The sequence below is a fragment of the Pezoporus wallicus genome, unplaced genomic scaffold (genome assembly GCF_028554395.1).
Source record: "Pezoporus wallicus isolate ANWC-B61680 ecotype Strahan unplaced genomic scaffold, APGP_CSIRO_Pwel_v1 contig_13809, whole genome shotgun sequence".
Classification (NCBI taxonomy): domain Eukaryota; kingdom Metazoa; phylum Chordata; class Aves; order Psittaciformes; family Psittacidae; genus Pezoporus; species Pezoporus wallicus.
Window position 1 is genome coordinate 23,762 of NW_026638706.1, and position 24,774 is coordinate 48,535.

The 24,774-nt window shown below is 41.8% G+C and overlaps 1 long non-coding RNA gene across 1 annotated transcript; it reads right to left on the bottom strand.

The window, feature by feature from the left end:
* Positions 1 to 9,107: 9,107 nt before the first annotated feature.
* LOC130600630 (uncharacterized) lies at positions 9,108 to 14,477 on the bottom strand. Its single transcript, XR_008972501.1, has 3 exons — positions 14,140 to 14,477; positions 12,525 to 12,572; positions 9,108 to 9,241 (listed from the first exon to the last, which is right to left on the bottom strand). It is a non-coding gene; the product is annotated as an uncharacterized LOC130600630 (long non-coding RNA).
* Positions 14,478 to 24,774: the final 10,297 nt, after the last annotated feature.

Consider the following 24,774-nt stretch of genomic DNA (forward strand, 5'->3'; position numbering starts at 1 on the left):
CAGGTTCCCTGCCAGTGTTCAAGGCCAGGTTGGACAGAGCTTTGTGTGACACATTCTAGTGTGAGGTGTCCCTGCTGTGACAGGGGTTTGCAACTGAATGAACTTAAGGTCTTTTCCAACCCTAACTATTATATGATTCTATGACTCAAATATTCATGGAAGCATTTTTGTGTTTCTCCACAGATCATCCTGGGAGAAAGTGAAAATTTTACCTTACCATTTTTTTTCCTGAGAAAAGATAAGGAAAATTACTGGTAGACAAAAGCATCTCCCCAAACCTCTATGTGTTGTGTTAAGACTGGTACAGGGATGAAAAACTTTTACTGCTTTTCTTCAAGTTAAGATCCCACAGTGCCCCGTAACTCTTACTTTGACTGCTTTGTAAATGCTGCCCTCTTCAAAATTCAGCCCTGAGAGGGCATGTTTTGTTTCCTGAGCTACTTAATGATTGCTGATCACAGATAGCAATGTCTCTCTCTGCTATAAAGTTTGATTTGAGCAGCCATCAGCAGTACTCACAGTTTAATGCACGGCCAAGGCATTGTTTAATTGACAGTAATGTTCCAACTTCAGCACTGGAATATAGAATATTTGATGGGAGAACAGTTTGTGGACAGTAAGAATTTACTGCAGCCTTTCCATATTCAGTTCTCCCATCACTTCAAGCTGCCATTTGAAATAGCCTATCATCCCTCTTCTCCTCCACTGACTTCGTTGTGTTCACATTGGAAAGGGTAATTAACTCCTTGTCAACTACTGACTCTTTCCAAGTCTTGAACAGTGGAGTTAAAATCAATTTGTCTTTCTAGCAACAGAAACCAGGAAGGGATGAGGAAGCTGGCAACAGAATGAGTGGCAGGCGACGCTGGATGCTTAAGCCTCTCAAAAGCATTACAATGAGGACCTGGGTTAGTTTGTTACAAGTCTATGCCAGTCTTTGATCAGGAGACTCTGGAGTGAATTATTCTGTTTGAAATCGAAAAAAAGTAGGCTAAACCCAGATCTGCTCATGGCCAGCCATGAGCAGAAACAGGAGTTCATGTAAGTTGTCATGGGTAGCTCCATTTGCATCACTGCACTCATTAGCTCATGAAGCTGGTCCAAGCTGGAACTCAAATAACAGGCCTGAACTGCAAAGCCCACAAAGTAAAGGGATTCCTCCTGCAGAGAGCTGAGCATCCCAGAGAGCCATCATGAAAGGAAAACAAGCCAAATGATTTTCCCATAAAGTGCTAGATTTCTTTTTCTTGAGCCAGTTTTACAGCTGGCACAGCATTACAAGGCGCTGGGTTGTTTTCACTTTGAGGAATTCTCTGATTGTGCAGAATCATAGAATCACAGAATAGTTTGGTTTGGAAAGGACCTCAAGATCATCCAGTTCCAACCCCCTGACATTGGCAGGGACACCTCACACTAGACCATGTCATCCAACGCTCTGTCCAACCTGGCCTTGAACACTGCCAGGGATGCAACATTCACAATTTTCTTGGGGACCCTGTGCCAGTGCCTCACCACCCTCACAGTAAAGAACTTCTTCCTTATCTCCAATCTGAACTTCCCCTGTTTCAGTTTTAACCCATTACCTTGTCCTATCACTACAGTCCCTGATGAAGAGTCCCTCTCCAGCATCCTTGTAGCCCCCTTCAGGCACTGGAAGCTGCTCTGAGGTCTCCACACAGCTTCTCTTCTCCAGGCTCAACAGCCCCAATGTTCTCAGCCTGTCTCCATATGAGAGGTGCTCCAGCCCCTGATCATCCTCATGGCCTCCTCTGGTCTTACTCCAACAGCTCCATGTCCTTCTTATGTTGAGGACACCAGAACTGCACACAGCACTTGCAAGTGGGATCTCACCAGAGCAGAGTAGAGGAGTAGGACTGGCCAGTTTCCTGTGGTTTCTAAAAAGGTTTCTAAAACTCCACAGACAGGCTTTTTCCTAGAAAAATGCAAGTAAATGCTCATTACAAGAAAGTTACATTTCCTGGGGTGCCATGTGAAGGTTCACATTTCTCAAGGTGTTTTGCCTCTGTTGTTTCTGTCATTCTACAAGTCCTTCAGGAAAGCAATTTCAAGAAAAGATTAGTTTTGAGCAGATTACAAATACTGTTTAATACCTGGCTCACCACATCCTGTGCTATTGTCAGTAAATATGAAATGGGTATTAAGCCCAATTTTTGAGACTTTCTCCTACTGGAAGCTATTATTTTTTAGCATAAGTGCTACCAAAATGGATGATTTTTTTTTTGTGAGAATTATTTGTTCCCCATCTTGCTCATCATGGGCCCATTTTCCTCAAAGAAAAACAAACCCCCCTCTTTTGAAAAGCTGCAGAACAGTGCTTAGGGATAAATGGCCTTTCTGTTGCTCAGTTTGTGGCTGGGCTCACTCATAGCCCCAGGTAACAGGTCTGTTTCAGCTTCAGAAAGGCAAAGAAAGGCAAAGATCCCTCCCAGGTAAAGCTCCAAAGCAAAGAGGGGACTTTGAACTGCTTTGCACTTTCTGGACCTTGGGGCAAGGCAAAAGCTTCCAACCTGCAGGCAGGGTTTACTCCTCACTCTTTTCCTTGTCAGAAAGCTGCAAGTAACATTCCAGATGCAAATCTTCCACCCAGGTTTGGCTATAGGACCATGATTAGAATACTACATGGGGCCATTTGCATCAACCCTTCCCCAGGTGAAACCTTTTCTTGTGCCTTATTCAGATTTTCCTGTGCCCTATTAAGATACTTCCACAATAGCTTGTGAAGGTGAAAAGAAAAAGACAAGGATATTCAACCAAAATAGGGGAAGTTCGGGTTGTATTTAAGGAAGAAGTTCTTTATCGTGAGAGTGGTGAGGCACTGGAACTGGTTGCCCAGAGAAGTGGTGAATGCTCCAACCCTAGCAGTGTTCAAGGACAGGTTGGACAGAGCCTTGGGTGACATGGTATAGTGTGAGGCATCCCTGCCCATGTCAGGGAGTTGGAACTAGATGATCTTAAGGTCCTTTCCAACCCTGACTATTCTATGATTCTATGATTCTATGTAAACCAGCTGAAGACTGCAACTTTGGAGCATTAAATGGCAGACCAGGTAGGGCTCATCATGCAGTTACTTGTAGAGGATTCTTCAGCTGAAAAGAGGTTATCTTCCTCCTGTTCAGGGCCTAGAAATGACTTGTGGGTGAACTAGGTTCCTCTTGTCCCTGCCTGAAACCTGTTGGAACAGATGGGTCTACCAGTGATAAATCTGTAAGTATCATTGCTGGCTTTCACCACAGCCCTAGGAGGTTTTCCTTCACACCCACCATGCCTTCATGCACTCACAGTTTCACCCTTTGAGCTTGATGTTGGGAAGGAACAGGGATCAGGCCCTTCAGTTAGTTCAGAGCTCAAAGCAAACCTTTTGCCTTCTTGAGACCAGTGACACATAGAGGAAAAAGCCTCTTCTCCTGACCTCTGCAAATGACATGCCATGAATTCCTTCCCTATTGCATTTATGTGAGAGATATGGATGTTTCCTTTAAAGAAATTCTTCCTACATCCTTGTGGAAAGCAAGACAAAAGGAACTCTTCAGACTCCTTCAGGAATTGTGGTGTTTTTGTAGTTCCTGCTCTTTCAATATGAACATGATGTGGTCCTTTTCAAGAAGGAACATTATTATTACCTTTGTCTATAGTTATCAATCTATTGAAATACAGATATCAAGCTTTGGATTACCTAGATGGGAAGAGAGAAGAGGCAACTTCTTGTCACTGGGGAGGACCACGTGAATCCCAGCTCTAGGAGAGGATACTGCATATCAGCAAGCACCTCTTTGGACTACTGATGGCTTTCTTTATCATACATAACCCTGCTGGACAGATTGACCCTTGGGCTGTGAGCCAGAAGACAGAAGATATAAGGAATGAACATGGTGGTAAGGACCCTATTGTGTTCTTCAACCCACAGCTAGAAGGATCCCACCAAACAGCCCTCAGGGACTTATCGTAGTGATTTGAGGTCCCTGTTGTCACGTTGCCTGAATGCTGAAGCTGGTGAGACAGCTGGTGGGGGTACATCTGATTTTGGTGAACTGTGTAAGCAGCAGGAACTGAACGTTCACAGGAACTGAGGGATCTCTACCTACTGTTTAGCAGTTTCAAATAACATCTCCTCATCAGGGGACACGGAAAGCAGCGAGACACAGAGGCTAGTCCAGATTGGCCATAATATGGGGACCCCATAAACCATCCTCTGACAACATGTTTCATACCCAGGGCAGCACAGCAGCTGGGTGAAACAGGAGGCTCAGTCCTGTATGACACTGATTTAGGCCTACATATATAGGGAAATCTGTGCAATTTATGATTCACCTGCTGCTGATACTACTCTTTGGAACCTGAATAGCCTGAATGAGTTTGCTTTCTTAAATGTATAAAGACTTCATTTGCTTTCTTTTTTGCTTTCTTTAAGTCATGTTAAACTATGCATTTTGTACAGAGCAGAAAAGCACCCAAATAAACCAAGAAGCAGTATCAAGGAATATACTTTTGCTGCAACAACTATGTCACTGCTGTAATACAGACTTTCCTCCTCTGAATGGTGCTACAGTCTCAAAGTCTCCAAATCAGTCCAGAGCCATGGTATTGCTAAGTGACAAATACTAAAACATAGCAATTATTGGTTAATAAATATGTATTTCATGCTTATAATACAGTAGAATCTGGCAGCTCCAGGATTTCACAATGCTTTGTATTCACAATGCTGAACATAAAGGTATTCCTACCATAAAGGTGTGACCACAGACTTGCTCTTAGATGGGTGCAAAGCAAAGAAACAACACAGCAGTACTGGCAAAATGGGTCAGTATCCACTGGTGGTTTTCATAGCCAACTCATTGGAAGATCTCTTTACTTTCACCCCACTATTTCACATGTTAATCTTAAATCCCAGCTAAAAATGCAATCTAAATCCCTTCTTGGTATTCCCAAGAAAAACTCCTCCCACTCTTTCCCTTTCACCACTTGGTACAACCAACCAAACACATTCTGACCTGAAAGATCTTGTCAAGAGAAGCAGCCGGAGGGTCACTGAATGTGTTATGTTTGGAATCAGGTTTTTCCCTTTTCAGTGTTCTCTCTCCCCCTTCTAACATTCGACAGAAAACAGGGTGAAAAAGAGGGCAGAAAACCAGGGTGGGTGTTCGGGCCATTTTGGTGCTGTGACGATACGAAGCTGGAAGGATAACACAAAGGTCACCCTCTCTTCTTCTCTCCCACCTCCACTTCCATACCAAAAACTGCACGATAAATCTCTCCCTTGTGCATAAATTAAGACCTGTTTTTTAGCACTAACCTCATTTCTACAGAGAGTTATCAGCTGCCTTGTTTAAAACTGGATACTCACAAACTATTAGGAGGTTTAATCTTATTTCCCAAATAAATTGCTACAAACAGGCAGGCAGCAGATGGGTACCCGTGAATGAGAGGTGAATGCCACAGCCACCCTCTCATGCTGTACTATGATGTTAGCGCCCCAGGCTCCCACGGCTCATCTCCCAGGCTCCAATTCAAACAAATGCTGGGGTTTGTTGTTGTTATTACTATTATTATTATTACTATTATTACTTTATTTCCCAGTAATGTTTGTAAATCGCAGCAGCAGCATGATAACGACCAGCTCAGCCCATTCAACAGTATGTAAATATTTCCCCATGGGAAATGAGATGGAAAATTCATATCTGCAGATCTCCAAAGGTCACTTAAGCATCAGTGTGTAAACACGAGCAATCTGCATCCCAGCTGCCTTCAGCAATAATTCCTGCTTAGGTGCTCACCAGGCATGGAGATCATGGTAAGTGACGTGTGCAAATGTGGATGACAAAGAGATGGAGGGCAGGCTGAGATGGAGAGCATGAGAGACCAAGACACCAAACAGCAGAGGTGCGAAAGAGCTAAGCCACAGCAAGGGTGGTTCTTCAGACACAGAGTTTGGTGGCCTGAAGTTATGCTAAAGGCACTTGCCAAAATAGCCATCTACATGTATCACAGTTGTTTTGCTCCAGGGTATTTTCTAACTTTTAGCTAAATATATTCTCCACACCAGACAGGCAATTTGCTCTGTAGGAATAGGTGTAAAAAAGCGACTAAAAACCTTCAAGAAACATTACACACTTTCAGCCTGGATTAAGGTACTTTGCCCCAGTTCAAGGGACGGGTCCATTGCCTCTGTAGCTCACCCTTTACATCTTCCTAAGGAAAAGGTTACCTTCTCCTTTCCCATGCATAAGAAATGCTTTGTAGTGTCACCTTCATGACAGGGCCCTGGGTTCATTATAACAGTGTTAATTTTCTCTCTGACTCCTCTCTCTCTCAGCATACACATATTATGTGGGCTTTCTTCTGTTACCTGCATGCTGTGGGCTCTTGCCCAATGTTGTCTTGCACCAAGACATCAGAGGGTTCAACAGAGGGAGTCCACACCATGTTTATTTGCCCTCCCTTCCTGGTGTTGTCCTTCTCCACTCCCCAGCCCAAGAATTTTTTGGTGTACCTCTGATCTCCATTTGGCCTTTAATTACCCACAGCCTTCTGACCCATGTCATTCCCTTGAAGGTACTTGGAATATGGCTCTTATTTCTCTTTCTACTGTCAGTACAGAAGTAATTCTGGATGAGTTGTCAACTTGCTTTTTAGAATTCACCGTCAGATAATGATAGAATAGTTTGGGTTGGAAGAGACCTTAAAGATGATCTAGAGAAGGTTTCTTGCTACATGTACCCTGTAGAATGATACATCTTTGTTCTACTCTCTATTTAGGGCTCAGCACAGGTCCATCAGGCCAAAACACCTCACTAGTTCATAAAGTCTATGCACTGGCTAGGGTTAAGAGCAAGACTGGCTCACTGGGAAGGGAAATGCAGATGGAAGAGACTGCTGTGAGTTACTCTCTCTAAGGCTGTATAAATCCAACTCATTCAAAATATGCTCAAACATAATCGAAGTGAGATTTGAACCTACTATGGGGGACAGATAATGGGGAACAGTGAGGGAAGGAAGGTGCAGCTGACATGAGATCTCATCTGTGACTCAAAACAGCTGCAGAGAAATGATGGTTCTTCTTCATCTGCAGTTCGAGAAGTGTAGCCATGGAATGTATCAGGGTAATGCCCGTGATGGGCTCAAGACCTTAAGAGCTCAGAAGGTGGGTAGATGGTCCTGAGAGATCGTCTCAGTTATCTTTTTATTGGTTACGTAGATAGGATGGTTAAAAATGAACCGTTTTGGTTGGTGTTTCCCATGGAATAGGAGGTTTTACACTACATTCTGTACCTGCTTTAATTCAGAAATCCTTCTGCTTTGCCAAGGTTCCTTTTGGCTGACACTTTTGATTTTCTTCATTGTCTCTGATTTGCATTTTCTACTCGGTCAAAAACTCATACACTTCTTTATGATTATATGTTGTTTGTCTTAAAGGCTATTTATTTACAACTCTGGAGTGTGATCTATTACCATCATTTATCCTAAAGCATATTAAAAACATTAAGAGGATTGATATGATAAAAGACATGACTCTCAGAGAGGAAAACCTTTCGCCTTCTTTAGCTGGATGTAGAGTGTTGGTTTGCAGTAGGTGAAAGATATTGTAGTTTTGTGTGTGTGTGTGGTTGGTTGTCAGATCCTCTCCTCTGTGCTTCTGCTCACTGGAGAAGTGTCTACACTTCCCAATGGATTTGCAGGGATCAGTGCAGAAAGAGGCACATACCACTGAGTGGTAGTCCTGGGACTGCAGGAGATGAGAAGACAGGTGGAAGGTGCTGATGTAGAGACCCAAATATCTCTGTAAGACTGATTTCAAGGTTTTCTTTAAGCAGGTACTGAACTTGGAGTACCTTAGAGAGTGTGATTAAATGCTGTGAAAATGTCACAGCATTTTGGTGGACACAAATTTTCCATCGAGCCCTCTGGCAAAGCACAGTGCAAAGGACAGCAAACCCCACATTACTCTTGTGAAGCAAGTTATTATTACAGCCATTTCTGTCTGGGAATGGGAGCTCAGGCTTGTTCAAAGTCACGAGCTTCAAGATCATACCAGTAATCAGTATGAGTTTCATAAAACCTTATTCCCCCTCCTAACGTCTTGATGAAAGAGCTTTCACCTCCTTCTACGTAAGTTTTGCAATGATGTCAATATTGAACTAACATCAAGCTTTCTCACCAGGTTTTTCTCCAGGCTTTCTCCCTCCCTTTCTCTTTTTCTCTCTTGACAAATGTTCATTGAAACCTGTAGAATTTATTTATAAGAATCATAGAATCACAGAATGGTTTGGGTTGGAAAGAACCTTAAGATCATTCAGTTCCAACCCCCTGCCATGAGCAGGGACATCTTACACTAGACCATGTCACCCAAGGCTCTGTCCAAGATGGCCTTGAACACTGCCAGGGGTGGAGCATTCACCATTTCTCTGGGTACCCTGTGCCAGTGCCTCAGCACCCTCACAGTAAAGAACTTCTTCCTTATATCAAACCTGTTCAATAACAGGGTTTTATCTTGATAACGCCCTTGCACTAAATATATTTCAAGTCCCTCTAGGACTGCTGTACAGTCTGACAGCATAAACCCCTTCCAAGACTGCCTCTACAGAGAATTATCTTCCTATCTGTTATCCTTCTTGATAAGACTTTTACAAGACTTTGCATTCATACAGGAGCATGTAGAGTATCTCCAGTATTGCCTTGATCCATGGTCACTTCAGTATCCATGGAATGTAATGATGATAATAAACTGGATACATAAAGATGTGCTGATCTATTCTGCTGAGGCTGCAGAGAGATGTAAGACAGGACAGGACCATCTCTGCTCAGCCAGCTCAACATGCTGCCCACAGTAGGCAGGTCAGCGCTTCTGACTTGAGATGTCTGCCAGAATCATTGTAAAATGATTGATTAAATCCTGTTTAAATCAACAAAGTGAGGGAGACACTCATCTCACAAACTTGCCTTTTAATAGTATTGAAGCAGCCTTTATTATCACCGCAGTAGTACCCAGAGAAATTCATATCATGTTTTTGAGTGTTTTCTGAGGTGACAAGAGATATAATCACAGTAAAATGTGTTTTTCAGAAGTTCCAGGCTGCATTTCCATGCCACGTCACAGCATCCTCCTCATCTTGGCATGATTCAGAGCTAGACTTTTCCCAGGGTTTTGGTCATTGTCCAAAGTGTCAGTGATGTTCAGGACAAAAGCAGATGTCGTTTGAATTCTTCTTTCTCTCGGTATTCCAGGCTGTGGAAATGTAAAGAGTGGGTTTTAGGAGGGTTGTTCAAAGGATTCCAATCTATTTTGTGTCCATCTCAGGCATTGGGATGACAGGAGCAGCTGTAAGGGTCCTGTTTCAAAAGGAAGTAAAATGCTGACATAACAGAGAACACAAACCTTTGAGCATCTGGGTCATTTGAAAGTCTGCAAAGTCCATCTTAGTGTGGGAGATTTGAAAGCTTTTTGCTTTAACAACTAGAAAGCCAAAGAAGTTACCTGATCACCATCTGTAAGCATGTCTTTAATGCTGACATTTCAGAAGACCTATAGAAGATGCACTTTTGACTCAGGGGGTTTAATTTCTGAAGGGTTTATGCCAGATGACATTGAATATCATCTTTATATGACATTAAGTGTGTAATAGGCAGCTCCAAATGCCCACTGGGAAAAAAAATGTGAAGATGAGTGCAAGCTAACAAAGATTAAATACTTTACATCTAGAGTAGAATACAAAAGGACTCGACAGATGGATATTGAAGTTGGATATGTGTAAGCTAGAGATCAGTGTTGTATTTATAACTGTGAAGGCAGCTACTAGATGGGAAAATCCATGTAGGGAAAAGATGCTCAGAATTTTTCAGTCTAAGCCACTCTTAAAAAGTAGGTGCTTTTTCTATTGGAATGTAGTGACTTCATATGGAAGCTCATGGATGCCTTCAGTGCTCCACACTATGTCCCAAATTCCTTCCAAACTTTAACTTTTCATTAGTAGTGGACATAATACTTGAGATGAAGCTCCTTCTCCAAAGGAACTTCTTCTTTGGAGAACCTTCTCAAAGGATTTTGACACCAAACTCTGTAATTTTCTGAAGAAAGGAATTATTTGCAGACATGACAACTCCTGACAGATATTGGTCATTGGAGGGACATCACAGCATGGCGACACATCACAAGTGTTAGCAATCCTTCAAAGAGATTTCTCAGGTTTTTGTTTCTTCAGGGGGTATGGCTGTGTGTCTAGCTACAAACTAGGTAGTAGTTTGTAGCTACTATGTTGGGTTTTGTGGTATAGTGGATCATAGAATCTTAGAATAGTCAGGATTGGAAAGGACCTTAAGATCATCCAGTTCCAACCCCCTGCCACGGGCAGGGACACCTCACACTAGACCATGCTGCCCAAGGCTCTGTCCAATCTGGCCTTGAACACTGCCAGGGATGGAGCATTTACCACTTCCTTGGGCACCCTGTTCCAGTGCCTCAGCACCCTCACATTAAAAGGACTTCTTCTTCATATCTAACCTGAACTTCCTCTGTTTCAGACTGTACCCATCAATCACCCCTTGTTCTATCACTACCATCTTGGCTGGTTGCTTCCTACTGATGCCCTGTGAATAGGCATCCATCTTTGCTTCTATCCAGTTACTGCCATGAAAATAGTTTCCAATTGCAGCTGATCAGGGAAGCCAGAAAATATCAAGGAACTAAATATTCCTCCATCTTTTGTTCCATAGGAAATTTAAACTTGCTTACTAACCCAGCTACAGCCTGTGATGACACTGCAAACCTGCTTAAGAGCATTAGACAGTATGCCAGCATTTATCCACTCAGCAATGACTCTTAATTCCCATTACATTCAAATCCCCATCTTTCACTGGAGCTTGATTACAACGGTGATTAATTTTAAAGTCAACATATTTACCCCAAATACAACATCATTAAAAAGACTAAACATAAAAGTGCATATTTACAAATATCTTAACTTGATGTGATTAGAACAAACAGCCTCCTCTAACCTTGTTTGGATACACGCAGATGAGCCCAAGCTTCTTTTCCACCTTTATATTTTCATGCCAATAGATGGCACTAGCATTTTCTCCATCTTTTACTACAGCGTTAGATTTCCATATGATACCTACTGCCCTTGCTTGGATTTTCAAAGGGTTGAATTGCTCATTTCCAAAGGGATGTTTTATCCTTGGAACATATATAATATCACTTCAGTTTTGCTTTCAGCTAATAAATTTCTGCATACTTCATAAAGCCTCAATGCCATGAGACTGACTTTTTCCCATTGTGAAAACAAAATGAATTGCGAGTTTTCATTTCCATACTGATGGGAGAGTCGCCCATAAAAAGCCTGCAGGATCTCAGTATAGGGTGCCTTAAAACTTCCATGCTTTTCCCCCATCCTCAGTATGAAAATAGAAAGAAGTTGCTCCACTTCAATTATAGTTTTATTTGAAGAATGATCAGTGGGTTGCATGAAAAGCAGAGAGATTAAAAAGTGTGAATAAGATTCTCAGTTTATTTTACTTTATCCCATAAACTCAGAAACTGGTTGAGATTCCCTTCTCATGCAATGTATGCCAGCTTAGCCTTTCTAATTAAACCCATATTTCGGAAAATGCATTTTAACATTCTAGAGGTGCTCTTGTCTGTTGCCATTGTATGGGCCTTGTGAATTAAAGAGAAAACTCAGATGATCATTGTCATCCCAAACCATTTATTTTCATATGCCTGTTCTTAGGAAAGGCTGATGTTGTGAATGGCTCCTCCAGTGTTAGAGAGTATCGATGGATCTGTATTTCAGAGGGTATCAGGAGTAAACAGGGTATAGATTCAGTTAATTGCCTTGTCAGAGCATCTCTATAGGAAGTGTCAAGGAAAACCTGAAAAGATTCCCCAGTTCCCCTGCTGCTAACAAAACTGGTGTTTCTCCAACTTGAGAGGTTATGCTAAAGATAAAGAGAACTGCAGAAATGCCTTTCCCTTTTTGCTATCATCTGCTACATACTGAAGAGGATTCAACGGGACCTCAGATGAATCCGTCAACCGAGACAGCCTGTGGAGTCTAATTAAGAAACATGCAAATCTTATATGCACACATTGGTCATACTCCCTCCATTCCCACCCACTCTACGTGGATTTAGGACACAGACATGAGTTAAATTAAGGCTGATGATGGGAAAGCCCCCCTTGTGTCGTTCTAACATCAGGTCATGCCTAACACGTTATGACATGAACCCAAAGGAGCAAGTCAATCCTGGCCCCTGTGACATTCATTCTCATCAGATTTCTGTATTACTGATAGATCTGCTTCACTGTGGCAGGTAACTGTCAGCTGGCCCAGGGCAGCAGCATCTTGCATTTGCAATTTAATGCCTACAACAGTTGCAAGTGTCTTTGTTCGCTAACACAGAACTAATTAACATGCCAGTTAAAGGCACCTGGGCTTTGACATGGGAACAAGCAGAAGGTGCAGAAATTAAACCACTACAATTAATTATGTTTGCCTCTTTGAGTAAGACACCGGTGTCCTGGGATTTCCTGTCTGTCTTCGTTCCCTTTGTTCATCTTCCTTCCTGGCAATAAAGCAACACTTGTAGAAATTAACTTGGTGGAAATTGATTAAAGGTGGCCATTGTTTGCCCATGATAGTAATTGTCTACAATGCCTGGTGATGGGAAAATGTGCGCATACAGATGTAGGAACATGCACGTTAATCTCCTCTGCTCAAGCTGGAAGTGGTAGGGAGTGAGTCAAGGAGGTGAGCTCAGTCAGAAAACATGGAAAGGAAGAGAAATAAAATGAAGGTTACAGGAAGGAAAGTGAGTTCAGCAGCAGCATCCAGTGAGACAGAGTATTCCACAAGTATTACACCCAACTGAGACAACACAGTAAAAAAACCCATATAGTGCGTTACAGAATTGGGTCTGATGGCTGTGACTTGAGGTTTCTTGTAATTAGCATGAGTTTTGACTTTGGCCTTCTTTCCTCCTCCAGTTTATGCAGGTAAAACAGTACTGCCCAAGGATTAGATCAAGCACATCCACTTGAGATTCATCCTGTTATAACCTGAGTGGGAAGAGATCTTTGTTTTTCCTTCTGATCTTACCCTACTAGAAGATGAACATAAGGGGAATCTTTCTGGCCACATGGCTTCCCTGTTCCCTAATGGTTCCCTGTCCTATCCTTGGTATACCCCCTATAGAGGAAGGAAAGCTTCATCTGCCTCCATCCATCTTTCATTTAGTGAAAATGGAAATAGGACGTGAGGGAGTCCAAGACTGCAGATGAAAGCAGGGATTATCCTTTGCAATTTGCCATCACACCCATGAGCTGTTGCTAATGGTTTTAGCCTGATAGCCAAGTGTTATCAGAGGCTGTTACAGATGACTACTCAAGAAAACAGGTAAGCAAGGAAAGCTGATTGTGGAAAAACACAGAGGGCAAAAAGCATGCAAAACCTAAGGGATGAAATTAGTCAGGGAGCAAGCAGGCCCTGTTCTGGTAGCTGAGATCCCTGTTGTCTAATAAAACTTCATTATTCTTTCCATTATTAGTAGAGCCTGAGACCTTAAATGAGAAAGAAAGAGCAAAACGCAGAAATAATTTTGGAATGCTGCAGCTCCATGAGGAATTTGAAAAAATGGGTTTATCTCTCTCTAATGTCATTGTATCTCTCTATTCCTTTAATTTCGCTTCTATTCATCATCAACAAAAACTAATCTGAAGTATTTTTACTACTTTTTCAGTGTATTTTTTAACACATTATTATGCATCTGTCTGCATAATAATTTCCCCCAAGTCCTTATAAGGACTGTAATAATCCCTTCATGTTAACTTTTATTATTTGATTTCCAATTTCCTCATCTCCAAAGCAAGGGCATGGGGAAATATGTGTATTAACAAATAGAGCTCGCAGCAATTGCTACTGAAAATGATCATCAAAAAGAGGATGTTTGAACTGTCTCACCAGGGCAACAATATTCACATAGGTATGTTTCTATCAACCTGGGTTGCAGCCATGAGATCATAAGGGCAGAGGAACTGGTTGAGACCAAGCATAAGTAACCTGTCTGCCATCAATCAAATCAGGATGACAAAGAAAGAGTAAGAAAAGAGCAAGCAGGGGTGATACAGACCCAATTTTCTCCCATCTTCCAACCATTTGCAGTTCACACCTGAGCCTGTTGTAGCTTGTCTGTTTATTAATCTGCAACAGGAACCTTTTCTGAGTGCTCTTGCAGTTTAAAGGATGGCCTGAACCCAAACTGCAATTCTGCAAGCAAAATAATCCCTTCAAGAAGCTCTTCAGATCTATAACTGTACTGAATTTGGCAGGATAGAGTTAATTTTATTCAGAGTAGATAGGATGGGGCTGTGTTCTGGATTTGTGCTGGAAACAGTGTTGATAACACAGGGATGTTTTAGCTATCGCTGAGCAGTACAAGGCAGTAAAGGCCTTTTCTGCTCTTCACCCCACCAGAAAGTAGGTTGGGGGTGCACGAGGAGTTGGGAGGGACACAGCCAGGACAATTGACCCTACCTGACACAAGGGATGGTCCAGACCATATGATGTAATAATCAAGCCTATAAAGCTGGGGGAAGCAGATGGAGGCAGAGGGTGTTAGGGGTGATGGTGTTTGTCTTCCCAAGTCACCGTTACGTGTGATGGAGCCCTGCTGTCCTGAGGGTGGCTGAACCCCTGCCTGATCATGGGAAGTGGTGAATGAATTTTTTGGCTTACTTTGCTTGTGTGAGCAGCTTTTGCTTTAGCTATTAACCTGCCTTTATCTGAACACACAGGTTTTCACACTTTTAGGCTTCTGATTCTCCATCCTACTGAGAGGGAGTGAGCAAGCGGCTATGTGGGACTGAGCTGTATCTTCTCTTACGGAAAAGACTAGAAAGATGAGATGTATGCAGCTGAAAAGTATAGATAAAGGTTGTCATACATAATACTCAGAATGGTTCAGGCAGGCTGTACCATACATGTATCATGCAATGCCCTGTCTGAACAAGAAGGACATTTGGAGTTGCTACAGTATTCAAGGGGATGCTTAGCAGAGTTAAGTCTTCTGTTCTTATTCTCTGTTTTCCATACCTTTCAAAAGAAAAACCCTAAATCACCTTCCAATGATTTCTTCCTCCTGTACAAAGGAAGAAAATCCTAAACTTATGTCAGAGCTGTCCTGAGACCTCAAAATATACCTATAGGTCACTATTACAGCATTTGCTTCTGTCATACATGAAATAAAGAATGTGCCCAATAAGCTACATTGTTGGGTAGCAAACATCCAATACAGGTTTTTCCACACTTCATAGCAGCACCTTCGAAGTTCACTTTCTAATATTGGTTAAAAGATTGCATGAAGACTTTGCCTTTCAGATTCCTTTCCCTGTATATTATAAATTTGCCTGCTCTGCAGAAGAGCAGTACAAGGACTTTGTTCTTTTATTCTAACAGTGAGACAATGTCAATAGATAAGTGTGTGTTGAAACTTCAAGATCATATTATTTAGACTTAATTCAATTAAACTTTTTTGTGCTTTTGCTGGCAGTTTTCTATTAAGGTCATTCAGCCTAACTCGTACTTAAAAAAGAAATAGCTGCACAGAGTCTTGCTACTTAATATATAGGAGTGCTTCAATTGCCAAAGTCCAAGGTGAACCCAAGGAAATGACTGCTCAGGTAGATAGGAGGACATGCCAGCAAACAACCCATCTCAGCCAAGTCACTGCTGCCAACCCCAAAGAAAGATTCTTTCGTCAGTTGATTGTTTTATCTATATCTTCTCTTCAGAGGTGCTCTAGCCCATTGCAAAGAGTGAAACTACACTGAGGTCAAGATACTTCAGCAACGTAACAAGGTCCCAAGAGCACTGAGAATTTTTCCAGGGATAAAATTAAGATAAAATTAAATTGATAAAAATTAAGATAAATTAAAATAAAAATTAGGATAAAATTTATCTTAAGTTTCAAGAACAGCAAGTATATTATTGAATCAATGTAAAAACCTCCATAATACATGGTGGGATTGTCCCACACATGTCCCAAGACATACTAGCATTGAATCATAGAAAGGACCTTTAAGGGTCAGCTTGTTCAAACGCCTGTAAGGAGCAGGGACACTGTCAACTAGATAAAGTTGCTCAGAGCCCTGTCCAACCTGAATGTTTCCAGGGATGGGGCACGTACCACCTCTCTGGGCAACCTGTGACAGTGCTTCAACTATTCCCACCATAAAAAATTCTTCCTTATATAGCAATTCTACATCTACCCTCTTTTAGTTCAAAAACATTACCCCTTACTGCAGGCCCTGCTAAAATATTTGTCCTCATCTTTCTTATAAGCCCCCTTTAAGTGCTGAAAGGCTTGTACTACATCAAATACTACCCTCTAAGAGCCTGCCTTCACATCAGATCTGAGCAAGGTTAATGAACTTTGTATTTTGAATGTGATAGAACACCTTAAAGATGCCACCTGGTCAAGAGAAACAAGCAAGATGAGGGGATCAGGTGTGCCTGAAGCCTAACCAGATTCTGAAATGGATTGCCATTACCTAAGGCTCCAGCCTTAGTTTTCTGGACAGAAGAAAATGAACAGGCAGAAACTGTTTGTGCAGCTCTGTTGAAGAACAAAGCTTGTTAACAGGGAACGCCAGCATCTTCTGATAGCTGTGTGGGCACTCTTCTCCATCTGAACCTACACAGGCATTGTGGAATCTGATACTGCCAATGAGAAGCCTCCCAGACCTATTGGCATAATTTCTGCCACATTAAAATGAACAAGAACTTTCATGCTGTTCATGAATCCAGAGAAGGCCATGGCATACAGGTGAAACTTTGAATTTAGAAGGTGATGCAGAGGAGCATCTGTATATTATTATAGGTGGTGGGTCATGCACTGGGGCTTAGAAAATCACTGAGGCAAGGAATACATCGACTACAGCATGGAAAAGGTTCCAATACAACATCAGCAAACCCAGAAATCCTTGGCTGTTAGCCCAAGTATGTTAACACTATTGCCAAGTTCTGACCTGTCTGTAACAAAGACCTCTTGAGTCTGCCACAAAATGTGGTTAATTGGATGGAATGATCTCCATTGATTTCAGTGGGATCTGCATCATGAGTTTCAGTGTGAAGTAAGGCCCATCTCTGAAGTGACCTATCATGCCAAAGCAATGTCATACTCAATCTTTGCTTTCATTTGCTTCAGGTCTGAAACTGGAGCCAGCAAAAAATAACCTCAGTGAAAGTCTTCACCTAAGTGAACTTGGGATGTTTCTGTCAATAGACATTTGCAGTGGCTTGGTTGATGTCTCTGCAGAAGTCTTTACTGTTCACCTGTCTGCATTTTTGTTCCTGAAAAGATTATCTATAGTGATGTGGAAACAGTGATGTCTAAAAGCATGCCAAAGACCAAAGTTTACAGACTTTGAAGTGCAGACACTGAGATGTTTCAGCCATCTTTTAGCCTCAATATGCTACCGCTTTTTTCTGCTTCTTGTTGAAAATAAGACATTCCGCAATACAACATAGAAAGCAGAAATAGTATTATCTAACCAGTAACCAGCTGTGGATAGGAAAAGCTCATGACCAAGCACACAGTCTGGGTTGGGTTTGCTGGCAATGGATGTGAGGCAGGTAACACGGAGATCTCAGTATGCCAAAGCACTTTCAGCACATGTTCACCATGACACTGCTGTCCCTTTGAATCATAGAATCATAGTATAGTTAGGGTTTGAAAGGACCTTAAGATCATCAAATTCCACCCCCCCTGCCATGGGCAGGGACACCTCACACTAAACCATATCACCCAAGGCTTCATCCAACCTGGTCTTTGAGCTCCATGTGAGTCTTGCTTAATCTCAATGAGCTTAAAAATTAACAGAGAAGATGTTACAATTGATAAAGATTTGATTCTAGAAAGAGATATTTCAATATGAGTAAGAATAGACAAATACCAATGTGTGATGAGTGCCAGTTCTATTATGTACAGGGTAGACTCTGAAAAATCTGCTTGTCAACAAAAGCAGTATGCTTGTTCTCAAAACATGGGCTTCTTTGGAGGATGAATAGTACTAAACAGAGGATTGCCATTCAATTTTCTTATTTAAAGGAAAGTAAAGGAGGGGAAAAAAGAATGTAATGCAGAGTGTAAGAGTCTTACAAGAAAATTGTGATGGAAACATGGACTTATATAGAAGCAGATCAGGTAAACACCAAGGAACATATGCAAGGCTATAAACTCTGTCATAAAATTGGGCTGAAGAAATAGACTGGCTGGAAAAAGTAAGACAGGCAGCTTTATGTTGCTCCTGGGTTTGGAATGCATAAAGTAGATTTTGTCTCTGCCACAGAGTGTTAACTCCGTTTTGTAAATCTCTTTAATTTGATTATTTCCCTGTAAAGTGATTTATTGATACTCTTTGCCTGTATGGGCGGACTAGTAAAATGTTGGGCTGTAGTGATAGAACAAGGGGTGATGGGTTCAAACTGCAACACAGGAAGTTTGGGTTGCATATAAGGAAGAAGTTCTTTACTGTGAGGGTGCTGAGGAACTGGCATAGGTTGCCCAGAGAAGTGGTATATGCTCCATTCCTGGCAGTGTTCAAGGTCAGGTTGGACAGAGCTTGGGTGACTTGGTCTAGTGTGAGGTGTCCCTGCCTATGGCAGTGGAGTTGGAACCAGGTGATCTTAAGGTCCTTTCCAACCCAAACCATTCTATGATTCTATATGTGGATGGTCCAGAAATACACTGCTGAAGACACTAGATCCCAGAGCATACATGGATCTTCTGTAGACTGCAGATATCATGAGCCTAATTTTTTGTGGGTGAGACTGAATGATGTGAGAAAAGAATAAAACTCTCTGTTTTATGAGCAAGATCTCTATTAGAGAGTTGCCAGTTCAATATCTTGAATTTCCCTGAAAGAATAATTGTTACAGTTGAAAGGCATTCTGGTTTACATTTCCAAGTTCATCTATGATATGCTATTAAACACAGAATGAAGTATAAGACGCAATTACTCTGGAACCACGGAAAAATAATAGAAAGGCTGTACCTGACCTGACTTTAAAGTGTTGTTAAAAGCAGTTAAGAACAAGAATAAATAGGTTCCCTGATGCTCATTTCAGGGGTAAAAATTGAATCAGAGAGTATAACAGCGGAATATTCTCTTATTAGCAGAAATTATGCAAGGATTTAATGGCGATATTCAACAGGGATGTGAACTGCAATATCAAGTGATAAAACCAGGGCACCACAGTTTAAAATCCCATTGTGAGCTCTTAAAATGCTGGTTTTTGCTTAGATGCACTGAGCACTTCTGAAATCTAAGGATGGAAAAAGCACTCACTGCTATTATAAAGGAGTCCTCAATAACGGATTGATTGACTACACTCACCTTTTTCTAAAATCAACCTACACTCTTCTTTCAGTCTCTGCTGCTTAAATCTAGGCACAGAAATGTGAAAAATGTGGTGTTTAAAACCATTTGCAATGGAAAAAGCGCCTTATTTTATCACCTTTTTCTTTGATAAGCTCCAGTTTAGGCTCAATGGGATTCTTTTCAGGCATTTTATTAGATGGCCCTACCTTTGTGTAGACTTGACTTTTCATTTCCAAATTTCAAAGAGCAGAAACAACCTAGATGCAGGACTCAGATGTTCTTGCAATTCAGTCTATTGGCAAAGTCTTTATTCTTGTAGTGGATCTTCCACCGCTTTCATACCCATTGACCACACTGTGAACTTTGGACTTCTAATGACATAACTTTGGTAATATTCCATCACAGGCTAACTTTGTGAGTGCATCCAGCTCTCCTCCATGGGGAAAACAAAAACAGAAAATATAATCAAGGGGCTTGGAACTGAATGATCTTCAGGTCCTTTCCAATCCAAACCATGCTATTCTAGTCTCAAACCAAGGTAAGTTTTGCCATACTGAATCAGACCTGTGGTTTTCATGTCCCTGGATTAGAATAATTACTTTAAAGAAAGATTTAGCATGAATTCTTGTAGAGAAGCTCAGAAAGCACTCTGTTTATATACTGTCCTACCTTCATTTTTTGCCACATGAGGAAGACTTGCCAAAGGGTCATGCATACAAGAGACCTAGAGGGAAATCCTACATCCCAGTGTGATGATCGAGGCATTAGAACACCCCTTCGGCTACCTTTGTTTTTCCCAGGAATCCTGAGCAAATAGTTCCCTTGCTGAGGAAGCCCAGCCACAGAAAAAAGTATATCTACCTCTAAAGTCCATACTAGAGGTAGTAGGTGTTGGAATAAGGGCACATCGTTTGTTTGGGAAAGAGTGACTGTCTGGAGAGCTTCCACCTACAGTACAAGTAATGTTAGGGCAGCAGCCACAGCATCTAAAGAGCTACCTGCAGCTATCTTCAGACTCAGCAGAAGCTTCTGCTTTGCAAAAAAGGAAGTTCTGGCCATCAACAGACCCATCAAATCTGTATAATTATGCATTTCTTTCCCTCTCCTGTGTTTTTTCCATCTCATCTCTAATTTATGAAAGAAAAATTGTCTGGCATGTCACTCAGGGAAGGTTGTTGACCCCTGTATAAGACCATGCTGCTTTGTACATGCTGTACACACCAGGAGCATCTGAATGGCAGCTAGCCGAGAGAAGCATATTACTGTTTGTATTGAGGAATGCACATCTAATACAGAAATATAATCTAAAGACAATACAGGCTGAAGCTTCCCAGTATTGTCTTGTGGGTTTGCAAATCTTTGATAGGGAAAATGAAAAATCTGAGAGGTTTAATTTAATATTTTCCCAATAAAAGCAAGCTGAGCTCTTGCTGCTTGGTTGGCAGAGCAAGGACTCAGTGATAGAACAAACAAAATCACTGAGGTGAGACTCCCTTCCACTGCTCTTGCGAGTCAAGTCATGTATATAAATTGTCACACTGTGTTATTGTGTTTAAAGCCAGTGCTATAGATCACAGTTCTTATAATTGCTCTGCAATAAAGCAAGAGCAAAAGCCTGCTTGTCAGTTTTTTCCTTTTTTAGTTGAAATATTTCCAACATCTCCCACTTCCCTCCATTTCTTCCAAGCAATCATGTGAATTTAAAGGATTTGATTGCAACTTGGAGACCATTTTATAAGAGCAGAAGCCATAAAGCAAACCTTATCAGCCCTGGTGGATGTGCTACGATCCTTACTACACGTCTTTGTGCCTTCGTGGGTAGTCAGGCAAAATGATTTGGTTTCAAAGAAGTGAAAGAAAGACAGATACAGAAAACCAGGAAGGGCACAATCAGTTACAGAATCAGTAGAGACTGATTAATGACCTTTCAGGAAAAGATCCTTAAGATCATCAAGTCCAATTATTGCACCCTGTAAAGATCCACAGACCATAGGAACTGCTCATCATGCAAAGGCAAATAACTTGCTCTGTTTGATCTGAAGGGAGAGCAAAATGCCACCATATTACACACAATCAGCATGAAACAGAGACTCTTCATCAGGGACTGTAGTGACAGGACAAGGGGTGATGGGTTCAAACTGAAACATAGGAAGTTCAGGTTAGATATAAAGCAGAAGTTCTTTATTGTGAGGTGCTGAGGCGCTGGACCAGCTTGCCCAAAGAAGTGGTAAATGCTCTATCCCTGGCAGTGTTCAGGTTGGACAGAGCTTTGGGTGACATGGTCTAGTGTGAGGTGTCCTTGCCCATGGCAGGGGATTGGAACTAGATGAGCTTAAGCTCTTTTCCAACCCAAACCATTCTATGATTCTATGATTTTTATATCAACTGTCATGTGAGAAAAAAAGATATTCTGATGGTGAAAAGGGAAAGAGATGTTGGTTGAAAAGGCAAAGGGAAGTAGTGTTATTCCTATTGCCATAGGATGGATGGGAAACCGCAAGTCTTTTTCTTGCTATATGACGTTGAACATACCCGAGGGACACCCTACAGTCATGACAGTCAGAGGCTAAATTTCTCAGAAAAGATATGTCAAAACATATTCATCATGTGCATGTTTGTTTTCAAACATGAATAAACTCCCTGCAGAAAGGACGACTTTGAAGATAATGTGTCTGAAAGGCCACTTTCTTAAGCAAATGGGAAAGGATCAGAAGAGGCCAGTCTAGGATGGCAAGGCAGGCAAAAGCAATATTGGTCACATTCTGCCTGGGAATTAATCTCTGAATTTCATTCCTTCCACACTTTCTTGGGGTAGGAAAATCATTCAGAGGGGCAGCCACAAAACCTAACCACAATGCAAGTCTCATTGGAGGTATTGCTGATACGTCTACCTTCAGGATCTTTTCACTGTTAGGGAATATAAATAGTACTATCACTTTCATGTATTCAGATCAAATTATGAGAGTACAAATCTCTGTTCTTCACAAGCAATTCCTTTCATCTTTTGGGAATTGGAGTGCAACTTTATGGCAGACTGGAATACCTGGGAGTTAGAATAAGATCTGTCAAGGAATTACTCAATTACAGTACGACCATTTACCTGTTCCTGCTCTGCAATATTAAAAGAAAATGAAGGTGAAGGGAGGTGATGAATGAAAGGAGAAGAGATAAAAGACCTCAGCCATATGAAAGAAAGCAAATAACTGCCCACATAATATGACACAGATGTTTGTTTTAATTTTGGGGGGATTAAGGGTTTTTAGTGAGGGACCATTGCCTTTGAGATTGCATTTACCTAAAATGGACCACTCCTGATCAATAGTACCTTCATCTCAAAGAGACTAACAATGAGGATATAAAACAAGGAGAATCCGGCACCTTATTTCTTCATGGGTTTCTTAAATCTTTCCTTACTGGGTGATGAGTTCAATTGCTACACCACTATATTGTTTGGCTGCAGGACATTAAGCACGAAGCACCATGGTGGAGGGAACCACACATCTTGTTTGCATGTGAAGTTCTCAGACTCTCCCACAAGTATCTGATTTTAGTCTTGCGAGCTACCAATACCTGGATCCAACTGAGAACAGAGGGTTGCGGATGTCTTCTTCATAACAAGGACAGATCCTTCCCCCAGACCATGGATGGTTTGGTTTATGTTACCCTCCTTGGCTGGGTTCTTCAAGGCAGTTTCACATTCAGTCCTTTGTTTTAGTAGAATTCACATGGTAAGTCCAGAGCTACATTCTATTTCTTCTCTGTCAGAAAGATGCATTAGGTATTACAGCAGGCCTGCTCTTTTATTTCCTTCATAGAAACAATGCAGAACTATTTTGGACAGCCTAAGTGGAGCAGACAGCTTCATAAACTTGTTCATGATTGACTTGGCACTGAACAAGCTTGTCAGGAGACATAGTTTACTGTAATCAATACTTCCAGGTAGATTGCTAAGCTCTTCTCAAAATGGTTGAAACTCGTCTAATATTGCCCATTTTGTGGTCTGGGTGAGAAAAGTGGAGTCTTTTGTGTGCTCCCTGAATAAAACCACACATCAAGTGAGCATACTGACCTCTGGGATTTTTCCCAACCATGTTTCAATTAGGGCATCACCTGCTTGCCAGTTGCCATAGGCAAAAGTGCAGTCTCTTGCATTGGTTTGTGGTTACAAACAAACAGATCATCATCTTCAAACAAGAAGATTAATTTTAAGGACAGGATTGGAAGTTCATGTGGGCAGTCAAACCTTCCACATGAACGTATCAAACAGCTGCCAATCCCATCCTAGTATCACAGGGTGCATTAACTCTCAGTTGTGTTCTTACAATACTAATGGAGATGGTCAGGTACATCTTCATACCCTACTCCTTACAGATCCTTTGAGAACAGAACAGGATAGGATAGGATAGGATAGGATAGGATAGGATAGGATAGGATAGGATAGGATAGGATAGGATAGGATAGGATAGAACAGGATAAGGTAGAATAGGACAGGACAGGACAGGACAGGACAGGACAGGACAGGACAGGACAGGATAGGATAGGATAGGATAGGATAGGATAGGATAGGATAGGATAGGATAAGAGCGGACAGGATAAGAGCGGACAGGATAGGACAGACACAATAGGATAGGACAGGACAGAATAGGTTAGGACAGGACAGTATGGGACAGGATAGGACAGGATAGGTTAGGACAGGATAGGACAGGATAGGTTAGGACAGGATAGCACAGGACAGGATCTCCCTCTCCACTTCTCCCTGTCAGGAAGCCAAGGTCACCCTTCAGCCTCCTTTTCTCCAAACTAAACAAACCCGGAGTCCTTAGCCATTCCTCACAGGACATGCTGCCCACCCTTTTCACCAGCTTTGTTGCCCTTCTCTGGGTGCATAATTAACATCCTTCTTAAATTATGGGGCCCAGATCTGCACACAGTAATCAAGGTGAGGCCACACCAGTGCTGAATACGGGACAGTCACCTCTTTTGACCAGCTTTATGCTGCGTTTGATGCACCCCAGGATGTGGTTTGTCCTCTTGGATGCCAGGGCACACTGTTGACTCCTATTTACTCTGCTGCCAGACAGCACCCCCAGGTCCCTTTCTGCAGCCACTCTCCAGCCATTCCTCTCCCAAGCACTCTCCTGAGGTTATCTGCCCAAGGGCTATCAGGTTATCCCTGTGTGGTATTTAATTGCATGCAGACTTTGAGAGCAAGACACAGAACCCTCTTATAGTTGAGCTGGTAGGGGCATGGTACTTGACTAGACTGGGGTGTCCTATGGTGAAAGCCTGAAGGAGATAAACTTGAGCATTTTCTTCATAGTCCTGCAGGTAGGAGGTTTGAAAGGGAAATTTGATGAAGGCGAGGTTTTCTCCTCCTGTTCTGA